Below are 13,315 nucleotides of genomic sequence, written 5' to 3' on the forward strand. Positions count from 1 at the left end.
TGAGGTAACTTAATCACAGAAAAACCCACATTGTATGCACTCACTGATAAATGGATATTAGCCCAAAAGCTCGAATTACTCAAGATACGATCCACAGACCACAGGAAGCTCAAAAAGTAGCACAACCAAAGTGTAGATGCTCCAGTCCTTCTTAAAAGGGGGAACACAAATATTCATAGGATGGGATATGGAGACAGAATTTGGAGCAGAGACTGAAAGAATGGCCATTCAAAGCCTGCTCCACCTGCGGATCCAGCCCATATAAATACAGCCACCAAAACTAGACAATATTGATGAAGCAAAAAAGTGAATGCTGACAGGAGCCTGCTCAAGCTCTCTCCTGAGAGGTTCCACCAGAGTGTGACAAATACAGAGGAGAATGCTAGCAGCAAAACATTGATCTGAGAATGGGGTCCCTGGTGGAGGAATTAGAGAAAGGATTGAAGGAGCTGAAGGGACTTGAAACCCTATAAGAACAACAATTACCTAAATAACCAGAGTCCCAGGGAATAAACTACTACCCAAAGACTACACATGCCCATGTCTCCAGCTGCAGATGTAGCAGAGCATGGTCTTGTTGGGAAGGAGAAACCTTGATTCTGCCAAGGCTGGACGCCTCCCCTCCAGTGTAGGGGAAGGTGGGGGGGAATGTCTAGGTGGGGAGTCGGGAAGTGGAGTGGTTTGGGAGCAGGAATACCCTTAGAGAAAAAGGGGAAGGCAATGTGATAGGGGGCTTATGGACAGAAAACCGGGAAAGGAAATAACATTTGAAATGTAAATAAAAAATATCCAATAAAAAATAAAATATACAAAGGTAGAACATAAAAAAGGTCTATTAGGAGATCTCAAAAAAATCAAAGAGTTATTCATGTAGTCAGAGAAAGTGCCATCTTCCTTTTAACTATCTTGAAAAATATATTGAAGGAAGAAAGGTAGAATGGTCAAGATAAGAATAAGGAAAGCATAGAAGTATAGATGAAACAGAAGAACAAGGGAAGAATTGGTTTTTCATATCTGTCTGATAATAAACACACATGTATTTCTAAGGAGTTCAGTTGTATTCATATCTGTGAGGATTGCCTGCTTTAATCGATTATTGTCAACATGATTCTGGGTTCCTTTTAGGTATGGGATCAATACTACTGAATTTTATATCCATAGAAAATAGAGGGAATGCACTGAGATATAATTTCTTCTATTTTCCTTCTGTGATTTATCTTCCATCTACTCTCCTCCATTTTTTTTGTATTTCTGGTCATAATATTCTATATGACTTTTCTGATATAATTTTAATAAGTAGCCTTGTTGATGTATACAGTCCTTGATTTTAAAATCCCTTAATCTCAGTTTCATATCTACAATTATTATCTTTGAAGCATTTATTTAACATTTTAATGAATAAGTTATAAATAAAATAAAATATAAAATGTAGAATGAATGACAATTAAAATTATTTTATTACTTTTTTAATTTAGATTTTTAATATTAAAATGTAATTACATTGTTTCCCTTTTTCCTTTCTTTCTTATATTCTTTCAAAATGTAGTTCCTACTTTCACTTTATGTGCATTTGTGTTTTGTTTGCTTGTATGTCTGTGTGAGGGTGTCAGATCTTGGAGTTATAGACAGTTGTGAGCTGCCATATAGGCTATGGGAAACTGAACTCCTGCCCTCTAGAAGAGTAATCAGATTTTTCATTCAATGAGCCATTTCTCAAGCACCCTCATTCCTTTTTTTCTGCCACAACTTCCTACTCTTGAAGTTTGGGGGTAGATTCCTAGAGTCTGCTGGGAGAAGAACTCTTAAAAGAAAAGACATGTCTGGAAGGCTATGGTGCAGTTTCATTTGTGCTGGCCATGAGCAAGGTCTCTGGAACTAAGGAGAACACACAACTCTTCTTAAAATTGAAGGTGTTCAACCCTAGATGAAATTGAATTCTACTTAGGCAAAAGATGTGCTCATCTGTGTGAAGTAAGCACAACATGTAAGCTCTGGAGGCTACTCAAAGACTATTCCTTTATTCTCAAATTTCTTCTTCTTCTTCTTCTTCTTCTTCTTCTTCTTCTTCTTCTTCTTCTTCTTCTTCTTCTTCTTCCTTCCTCCTCCTCCTCCTCCTCCTCCTCCTCCTCCTCCTCCTCCTTCTCCTCCTTCTCCTCCTTCTCCTCCTTCTCCTCCTTCTTCCTCCTCTTCCTCCTCCTCCTTCTTTCCCCTCCTCCTTCTTCCTCCTCCTCCTTCTTCCTCCTCCTCCTCTTCCTCCTCTTCTTTCCTCCTTCTTGTTTACTTTTACTTTGTTTATTTTTTCTAATTTTTTTACACTCCAGATTTTATTCCCCTCCTGGTCCACCTTCTGACTGTTTCACATTCAAAACTTCCTCCCTGCCCCCCCATCCCCCACATCTCCACAAGGATTTCCCCACACACCCCCACCCCACCAGACCACTAAATGCCCTGTGGTCTCCAGTCTCTTGACAGTTACGTGCATTTCTCCGAGTGATAACAGACTCAGAAGTCCTCTGCTGTATGTTTGTTGGAGGCCATATCTCCACTTGTGTATGCTACCTGGTTGGGGCTTTACTTTCACAGTTCATTGTCTAAGGTTGAGGCCTCATGAATGTGTCTTCTTTCTCAACTAGTGAATCTATTGGTGTCTTTCATGAAGAGGGAAGTCATGTCTGCTACTGGAAAAAAAGCCAATGACTTCAGGAAATCTGAGGTTGTGGACTTTGTTAAAGCAGCACGTTTCTTAAGCCATAATATAAACATGGAATTTTTACTCCAGATAGATGTAGTTCTGATTCATCAAAGAGAAAAAAATCTCTTTGCAGCAGATGGAGACTTTATAGAAAACCATAATTGATCAAAATGCAGAGTACAAGTGACTAAGAGTTATCCAGACCCATCCAATTTATTTACAACTTAATTGCGACACCTAACGCTTAGGATATGTTACGGACTCCAGTGCAGAAAGAATAAGAGTAGGAGAAACAGAATGTCTCATGTGCAATTGCATTTTCTAGAAATGTCCAGAAAGCTGCACCCAGGAATTCTTAACAATATGGGTGTCTAAACAAGAACTGATCAACCATGACACTAATAGACATGCTTGAAATAATTTTAAAATTATCTATCTAAAGATCTTATTAATTACTGAATATATAAGTTTATTTCCCTTGTTATTTTTGTTTCATATAATATTTTCTGCATTGATATAATATAAAAGTAAAATTATTTGTTCCAGGCATCATGTTTATGTTGGTATTTCTTCCATTACAGTGAATCAAAAATATAAATTATTAAATATAATAATAAATGACAGTATTTATATACAAATAGTACCAAAGAGTAACTTACATTTCCATAATAGGGACAGAATAAATGTTTAAATATTCATAAAGTCTCGTAATAAGATGATGTTCCACAAGGCAACTTCAAGGGTTTCTTGAAAGTGCTTATTTATGGTAGACAAATATATCAGAGGCTCTTATGAATATTCAAAACATCATCAAGATATGCACCTTAGAGTTCATATTATTTAGCTGATTTTTTTTGTCATGTGGAATTTCAGGAGGAGACTTTGAGGGGAAATGCAGACAGAAATTTTCTGTGAATTATTTCTGGATAGAGAATAAGAAACAGTTGCAAAAGGCAGGATGTGGCAGAGAGAGGAGCTGAGTGGCAGCATGATAATTTTGAGGAACTGAGATGATTCTAGGACAAGCTCCAGAATCAGGACAAACTCTCAACATCTCTCAAAGTGGAGTCTGAGAATTAGACTGTGATATTGAATCAGACTCACGTTCAACTAGAAAGCAAAAGCTGACTTCTTCAGTATTTGGATGAACGGTACCTCTATTTACGGTCCTATCACTTACATGTCCATGGGGGAGGAAAGACTGCCTTAGAAGCAGTCTGCCAGCAGAACAGAACATATTTTCACATACACACACAAACATACACACAAACACTCACACAAAGAGAGACAGAGAGACAGAGAGAGACAGAGACAGAGACAGAGAGACAGAGAGAGACAGAGAGACAGAGAGACACAGAGAGATAGAGAGACAGAGATAGAGACAGAGAATTGCAATACACCGATTCCAAAGTTTGATATTTATGAGAAATAGTAAACCTTCTAAAACATGAACAGAAAAAAAAGTGTCGTGTACATATATTTGACAAAGTACATAAATTAAACCTAAAATGAACAAACTAAGATTTGCTTCTTTTTATAGTAAGTTGGGTACAAATGACAGGCAACGTAATACAGATCAATAAAGAGTTTTACTTTCCAAATGAGAGTTCCAGTGATGTACTACGCTGTAATTAACAGTGAGATTCTGGGAAATACTTTATCATTTCCAAGCAATGTTGGTCCAAAGCTGGGAAGTGAACAATGTTTGAGCTGATTGATTTCTCATGGATCACAACAGGCTGAAGTTGTTTTCATTATGCAAATTAATAAAATTTTACTATACAAAATATATGATGATTAATTAACCCTTATCTGCATATCTACTGAACGTTCAGGTGAAAATTTTCCTATAGATTTTTAAACTTAAGATGGAAAAGAACAAAGGAACATATAAAATTTGCTTTGTAGATTTTATTATAAGATAGAAAAAAGTCAAAGGATGTTCTGAAAATTTGCTATACATTAAAAAAGTTAATATATAATTTTGATGCCTAAAAATTTGCATGACTTCATGGATATTATTGTTTTATGAATGGCATGACTTAACATAGGTATCAATGAATCATTTGAAGAATATTATTCATCTGCATCTTAGAAAACTAAAAAATAAAAAGTAAAAGGTGAATCTTCAATAAAAATCTCCTTGCTAAAAAAATCAAAAAAACATATAATAGTTTTTAAAAAAATCTTCATCCATCAACAGAAAGATGAAGGAAGTGACTCAAAATGACCACTAAAAATTACTTGCTTTTCAATGCTTTGTATTGATAATGTACTACGTGCTATTCTTTGCAAAACCAAATTTAGTGGGAATAAATTCCTATATAGCTCTATTCAAACTTCCTAGTAAATTGGTCCTCCAAGAATATGATGTTCAGGGTAAATATCTGGCAAAATGACAGTGCCTCAAATTACATAAACATATCAAACTATACATTACAAAACAAATGTTTGTTTGAGGTTGTCAGAAAGAAATTTTTGAATGTTGTAATACTCATGTATTAAATGATAGTTTCAGTAATTTAAGTAATAGATTTAATAAGAAAGATATATATAATGATACATTGCATGAAGTGACTAAATTGCTCCAATGAACTCGTGTGTTCCTTGAATTCCATAAGCATTTTTCCTTCAAGCACTTCAAGGTGTCATGAATTAAGATCTCTTTCTGGAAGTTATGTCAACATCAACACACATATGTTTACACACACACACACACACACACACACACACACACAAACACATACACACTCATACATTCATCGAGCTTTACAGATCTTCAAACTTAACAGGCAGGGATGTTGACAACACTTCAAACAAATATAAGATTTAACTTTGAGATGTGAAATGAGAAAATGTAAAATTTCTCTCAGCATACATGGCTGAATTAGGTCACAAATGAAAACTTTAGTCAGGGAATAAAGAGCTGGCTGAACTGTTGTTTTTCCTTCCCTGAATCCTTTAACTGTCACACAATCCCAAGTCTTCAGACAAGTTGAAGAAAATTAGACAGATTGAAGGCCATTTTTTGATCATTTGAACTAAAGAAAATGTACCATTTCCTATCCTTTGTAATAAGTTTAGAGAAAAAGTCATAATTTCAGAACAAGAAATCTTTACATCCAACAACAGCAACAATAAGAACAACAAAACCCAGGAAACAATTGCAATCCTTTAGTATCTCTGAACATCAATGGACACAATTCTCCAATAAAAAGACATAGACTAACAGAATGGATATGTAAACATGACCCAGCATTTTGCTGCATACAGGAAAAGCACCTCAGTGGCAAAGACAGACACAACCTCAGAGTAAAAGGCTAGGAAAAAAATTTCTAAGTAAACAGTCTCAAGAAACAAGCAGGAGTAGCCATTCTAAAATAAAATAAAATTGACTTTGAATCAAGACCTTGATGTGGCACTAACCAATCAAGTGACAAGAACTTCAAATCGCTTAAGAAAGAAATCAAAGAAGATCTTAGAATATGGAAAGATCTCCCTTGCTCCTTGATTGATTGTCAGGATTAATAGGGTAAAAACGGCCATCTTGACAAAAGTCATCTGCAATGCAATTCCCATCAAAATTCAAAGTCAGTTCTTCATAGAGTTATAAAGAACAATTTGCAACTTCATTTGAAATAACAGAGAGTCCAGGATATCAAAAACTATTCTCAACAATAAAAGAAATTCTGGGGGAATCACCATTCCTGATCCTAAGCAGTATTACAGAGCAATTGTCATAAACACTGCATGGTATTGTTTCAGAGACAGACAAGTAAATCAATGGAATAGAATTGAAGGCCTAGAAATGAACCCACACACCTATGATCACTTGGTCATTGAGAAAGGCACTAAAACTATACAATGGAAAAAAGATAGCATTTTCAACAAATGGTGCTGGTTTAACAGAGTTCAGCATGTAGAAGAATGCAATTTCTTATCTTCTTGTATAAAGGTCAAGTCAAGTGGATCAAAGACCTTCAAGTAAAATCAGATACACTGAAATTAATTGAAGAGAAAGGGAGGAAGAGACTCGACCACATACCCATACCAGAAAATTTCCTGAACAAAATACCAATGGCCTATGCTCTAAGATCAAGGATTTTAAATGGGACCTCACAAAATTGCCAAGCTTTTGTAAGGAAAGGACACTGTCAATAGGAAAAAACCAGCAACAAACAGATTAGGAAATGTTCTTTAAATCACCTAAAGAAATGTTCAACTTCCTTAGTCATCAGGGAAATACAAATCCAAACAACCCTGAGATTCTACTGAATACCAGTCAAAATATCTAAGATCAAATACTCTGATGGCACCAGATGCTGGTAAGGATGAGGAAAAAGAGTAATACTCCTGCATTGCTGGTGAGATTGTAAGCTGGTACAACTACACTGGAAATCAGTCTCGAGGTTCCTAAGAGAATTGGAAACAGTACTACCTGAGGTCTCAGACATACCACTCCTGGGCATACACCCAAAAGATGCTCCAACATATAACAAGGACACATACTTTACTATGTTCTAGCAGCCTTATTTATAATAGCCAGAAGTTGCAAAGAACCCAGATGTCTTTCAAAAGAGGAGTAGATACAGAAAATGTGGTACTTCTATACAATGGAGTACTTCTCAGCTATTAAAAACAGGGACTACATAAAATTCTTAGGCAAATGGATGAAAGTAGAAAATATCCTCAGTGAGGTTACCCAGTCACAAAAAAAAAGAAATGTGGTATACACTCACTGATAAATGAATATCAGCTCAAAAGCTAATACCTAAGGAATAATTGATTATATGAAGCTCAAGAAGAAGGAAAATGAAAATGTGGATGCTTCATTCTTCCTTAGAAAAGAGAACAAAGTACTTATGGGGGGAAATACAGGGACAAAGAGTGGAGCAGGGTCTGATGAGAAGGTCATCCAGACAGTGCCATACCTGGGGATCCATCTCTCAGCAGCCAAACCTAGTCATAATTGCTGATGCCAAGTAGTGCTTGCTGACAAGCCCCAGATATGAGTGTTTCCTGAGAGGCTCTGACAGAGCCGTACTGATACAGATGAGGATACTTGCATCTAAGCATTGGTCTGAACAAGGGGACCCCAATGGAAGAGGTAGAGAAAAGACTGAAGAAGCTGAAGGAGATTGCAACACTATTGGAAGAACAAGAGTATCAAACAACCAGACCCTACCAGAGCTCCCTGGAACTAAACCACCAACCAATGAGTACACATGGAGGGACCCATGACTCCAGCCACATATGTAGCAGAGGATGGCGCTGTCCAGAATCAATAGGAGGTAAATCCCTTGGTCCTGTGAAGGCTTGTTTCCCCAATGTACTGTAATGCCAGGGTGTGGATTTTGGAGCATCCTCACAGCAGGGAGAAAGCAGAGCATGTATGGGAGAGGATGGAAAGGGGATAAATTTGAAATGTACATACATAAAATATCCAAGAAAAATAAAATAAAAAAAGAACCAAAAATCATGTTTTGCTATTTGCTTGATACATAACTTGATCTGAATTTTGCTTTGGCTAAAATATTTTAAACATCAACATATTTAAGAACTTGGTTATACATAATTTATGTCATGATTTTATACTCTAACATATATTAATATTTCTTTTACTATTTAATAATAGAAATAATGTCCTAGTATTGGTCACGAAATATTATATTTGTTTTCTAGACTCATTTCTAAAACATATTTTATCCGGGATTTCTAAGATCAGAAATTCAGATACAAAAATGATTTTGTCCCAAATATAACAAAAGACTGTATTGTGAAAACAAATAAAGTCTCTTAATAATAATAATAATAATAATAATAATAATAATAATATAATAATAGTAATAGTAGTAGTAGTAGTAGTAGTAGTAATAGTAGTAGTAGTAGTAGTAGTAGTAATAGAATTGTAAGCAGAGTTGCCTAGGGTTGCTTTTATTTGTAATTAAATTTCCTTGTAGTATTCTTGGGAGACAATGATTTTGTGTACTTTTTGTACTTTAATAGGGTGGTTGAAACTTCACAGTAATGTGAATAGAGCATTTTAGTGAAAGCATAGTGTTGTAGTCCTCTAGTATAATATACAGATTTGTAACTGTGCAAAATAGTAATTGCATGCAAACATAAACATAATTTATTTAGCTGTAATATATATGATTAATGTAGATATTTTTAGTTTGCCTTTAATGTAACATGCATTTTATGATTATCTTAATTATTAAAATATTGCATCTCTTAATATTTTATTGAATTATAAATATAATTTTAAAAGTAAACAGGTAAAGTTTTCTTTTTGAACTTAATGTCGTATTGAAAACTGAAATGAAACATACCTCATCAGTCATAGAAATGAACACAATGTACATTTTGTATTGTCTATAACTGTTTCTGACATTTCTTATATTTTTAATCTTGAGTTCTAATAGTAAATATTCCAAGGTTGCAGGGAATTTGTATTTTTGTAAATAGCAAGTGGCCAGTATGGAGGATAGTGACATTTTAATAATTATGAAATGACTAATAACAAGCACGAAAGGAACAGTATTTCTTAGACAATTCTCTAGACAATAAGTAATCATTAACATTAATTAGCTATTAAAATTGATACCTGCAACCTTCAATTCTTCTTAACATCTTTTACTAGAAAGATGGTAACGACATCCACAGCACAAGAATACCATCGGTTTATATTAGGTTTTGCTTCTAATAATAGCTTAAAAGGTATTTGATCCAAATTTAAAAACACCAGTTTTCATCTATTTAGCTAAAGTGTCACTGTAATTGTGAATGATAGGTTGGTGATTCTGTTTCAGAGCACAGCAGACCTGTGATCATACAAAGTCATAATGTCACATGAAGGCAGGTCCAAGGAGGCAATAGAATCCACCCAAATTCTGAATACTACAAACCAAGAAAGTACCAAAGGAGCACGTTATTTTAATCTGCCCAAAAGACTTTCAACATATTGTACGCAAGGATAGATGCCTAAAATAACATATCATTTGGGCTTAAGTTTTGAACACTGAGCATTGTGTAGCTGTACTGAAAACACACTGATTTGAACAGGTAACACGATCAATGTGTCCAGGGTTTGCATTGCAGTGATTAAAAATTAATGCAAATCTCTATCAATGTATTAATAATAGCATAGTGTAGAATGTGAAAATCACTTGAACATTTTAACTTGCCTCTCTAAATAACAAATATAGTGCCAGAAAGTGTGTTTGTCTTAATAGTTTTCTTATCATGTTTAGTTTTGCAACACCAGCGAAGACTTATGCAATAACAGATTTGGCCCTTGTTTAATGCTCTGGAAATACATTTGCCTTTTTCTCTACAGTTGATAGTTCTAACTTCCTTTAAAGTAGAAATTATTCTGATATTTTCATAAAATGTATGTTAGCCTAAAAAACATGTGTGTGTGTGTGTGTGTGTGTCTTTATTGAACTTTTGTCAAGGTTAGTGTTTTCTGTCATTAAAAAAGCATTGAATAAAATAGAATAGTGACTGAAAATTATTCAAACATCTAATTTTACAATTCTCTTGATATCACTTTGAACCCTCACATATTATTCAAATCTATTTAAATATAACATTCTCTTTACTAATTTGACTTAATTTCTGTATGTCCATACTATTACTTAGCACTTATTTTTTGTATCACTTCATATTGAATGAGTACTTCTGGAAAGCAAGAAACGTGTATACTTATTTTTACACACAAATTTACAAATAAATTGCATAGAACTACTCAGTAACCTTCTTCTAATTGAATAAATTTCAAAGAAAAAGAGAAACAAATCCATTCTCACAAAATTGCATGACTATCCCATGACTGCACATGCACTTTTGTAAAAATTATAATAAAAGGAACACTTGCCTTATACATAAACTTGCAGCATTACAAATGGTTGTTTTATGTATCCTATTACTCACATGATGATTGGTGTCAAGAAATATACCTGATCATAAAGTAATTAAAACTTTTCAAATCTTCTTTGACTCCTTAAATTAATAAAGTGACATGAATTGCACAGGAGTGATTGAAAAGTATTATTATTCTATTCTATAAAGATGTTTATAAAATATCAGTTAGCTTAGGCTCAATGACATAAACAGCATATAGTAGACATAGGAAAAGGCTGATTAATAAATGACTAGATATCAAATGTAAATCACAAATAAAATGTACCTTTAAATTTTAAAATTATTAAACAAATTAAGAAAATGTGTCCAGAAATGATTGAATCTAAAATATGAAATGAATGTAAAAATTTTAATGGAAATGTTATTAAGAATTTAATTTTTTCAGGAGAGAGATGGTATCAAAGGAAGGAGTACTGATGCACTTGAGAGTACAGTTAAGACCACCACTTCGGGTCACAGGGACCTGCTGAGAGACCTCACAACACTTGGACCAAGGAGGAGTCTGAGGCAGGATCCTTCCAGTTTCCTTTTGCACGCAGAGCTGACCCTGTGCCACAGCTCTAGGTACCCAAGTCCCACCACGAGAGGGTCTCACAGGAGTGCTGACACAGGGCTTACAGGAGGTTCAGGTCACTGTCAGAAACAGCAAGACCAGCTAACACCAGACATAACCAGATGGTGAGAAGAAAGTACAAGAACCTAAGCAACAGAAGCCAAGGCCATCGTCATCAAAACACAGATCTCCCATCACAGCAAGTCACTGATATCCCAACACACCAGAAAAGCAAGATTCTGATTTAAAATCACATCTCATGATGATGTTAGTGGACTTTAAGAAAAACATAAATAACTCCCTGAAGAAATAAAGGAGAACACAAGTAAACAGGTAGAAGCCTTTCAAGAGGAAATGCAAAAATCCCTTAAAGAATTACAGGAAAGACAACCAAACAAGTGAAGGGATTGAACAAAACCACCTAAGATCTAAAAATAGAAATAGAAACAATAAAGAAGTCAAAAAGGGAGGAAAGTGTGAAGATAAAATCCTTGGAAAGAGATCAGGAATCATAGACATAAACATCAAGAGTAGAATAAAAAGAGAGAAGAGAGAAACTCAGGGAAAGAAGATACCATAGAAAACATTGACACCACAGTCAAAGAAAATGCAAAATGTAAAATGCTCCTAAACCAAAACATTAAAGATATCCAGGACACAATGAGAAGACCAAACTTAAGAATAATGGGTATAGAGGGGAAAGAAGATTCCCAAATTAAAGGGCCAGAAAATATTTTCAACAAAATTATAGAAGAAAACGTCCCTAACCTAAAGAAAGAGATGCTCATAAATATAAAAGAAGTCTAGAAAACTCCAGACCAGAAAAGAAATTCCTCCTGACACATAATAGTCAATTTTATAAAACAAAGAAATAATATTAAAAGCAGTAAAAGAAAACGGTCAAGTAACATATAAAGGCAGACCTATCATAACTATACCAAACTTCTTAACAGAGACCAAGAAAAATAAAAGATCATGGGCAGATGTCATACTGAGAACAAAATGACAACTCAGGCTACTATGTCCAGCAAAACTCTCTATTATTATAGATGAAGAAAGCAAGATATTCTATAACAAAACCAAATTAACACAATGTCTTTCTACAAATCCAACCCTACAAAGAATAATAGAAGGAAAAGCCTGAAATAAGGAGGGAAATTATACCCAAAAAAAGCAAGAAATTAATCTTCTTTCAACAAACCCAAAAGAAGATAGCCACACAAACATAATTATACTTCTAACAACAAAAATAATAGGAAACAACAATCATTGATCCCTAATATAACTCAACATCAATGGACTCAATTCCACAATAAAAAGATATAGACTGAAAGAGTGGATCACATAAACAGGAATCAGCATTTTGCTGCATACTGGAAACACACCTCTGTGACAAAGACAGTCACTTCCTCAGAGTAAAAGGCTGGGAAATATTTTTGAAGCAAATAGTCCCAAAAAACCAAGCAGCCATTATTAAAAAGGAATAGTCATTTCAATACAAATAACAGATTTTCAACCAAGAGTTATCAAAAAAAAAAAGATAAAGAAGGACACTTCCTATTCATCAAAGGAAAAATCCACCCAGACAAATTATCAATTCTGAATATCTGTGCTCCAAATGCAAAGGGAATCACATTCATATGAAACATTACTAAATCTCAAAGTCCACCTTATCCTCATACAATAATAGTGGTAGACTTCAATACCCCAGTCTCATCAATGTACAGATCATAGAAACAGATATAAGAGGATTGAAATAATCCCATGCATCTTATCAGATCAACACAGACTAGGGCCAATCTTCAATAGCAACAGATTCTTCTTTTCAGGAGCATCTGGGATGTTTCCAGCTCTTGGATATTACAAATAAGGCTGTGATGAACATTGTGCAGCTTGTGTTTCTCTGGTATGGAGGAGCATATTTTGCCTATATGCCCAATAGTGGAATAGCTGGGTCTTCAGGTAGGTCTATTTCCAATTTCTGAGGAAATGCCAGATTGATTTCCAGAATGTTTGTACCAGTCTGCAATCCCACCAACAATGGAGGAGTATTCCTCTTTCTCCACATCGTCAGCAGCATATTCTCTCACCTTAGTTTTTGATCTTAGGCATTCTGATTGGTGTAAAATAGAAACTCAAGTTTT

The sequence above is a fragment of the Rattus rattus genome, chromosome 11 (assembly GCF_011064425.1).
Source record: "Rattus rattus isolate New Zealand chromosome 11, Rrattus_CSIRO_v1, whole genome shotgun sequence".
Classification (NCBI taxonomy): domain Eukaryota; kingdom Metazoa; phylum Chordata; class Mammalia; order Rodentia; family Muridae; genus Rattus; species Rattus rattus.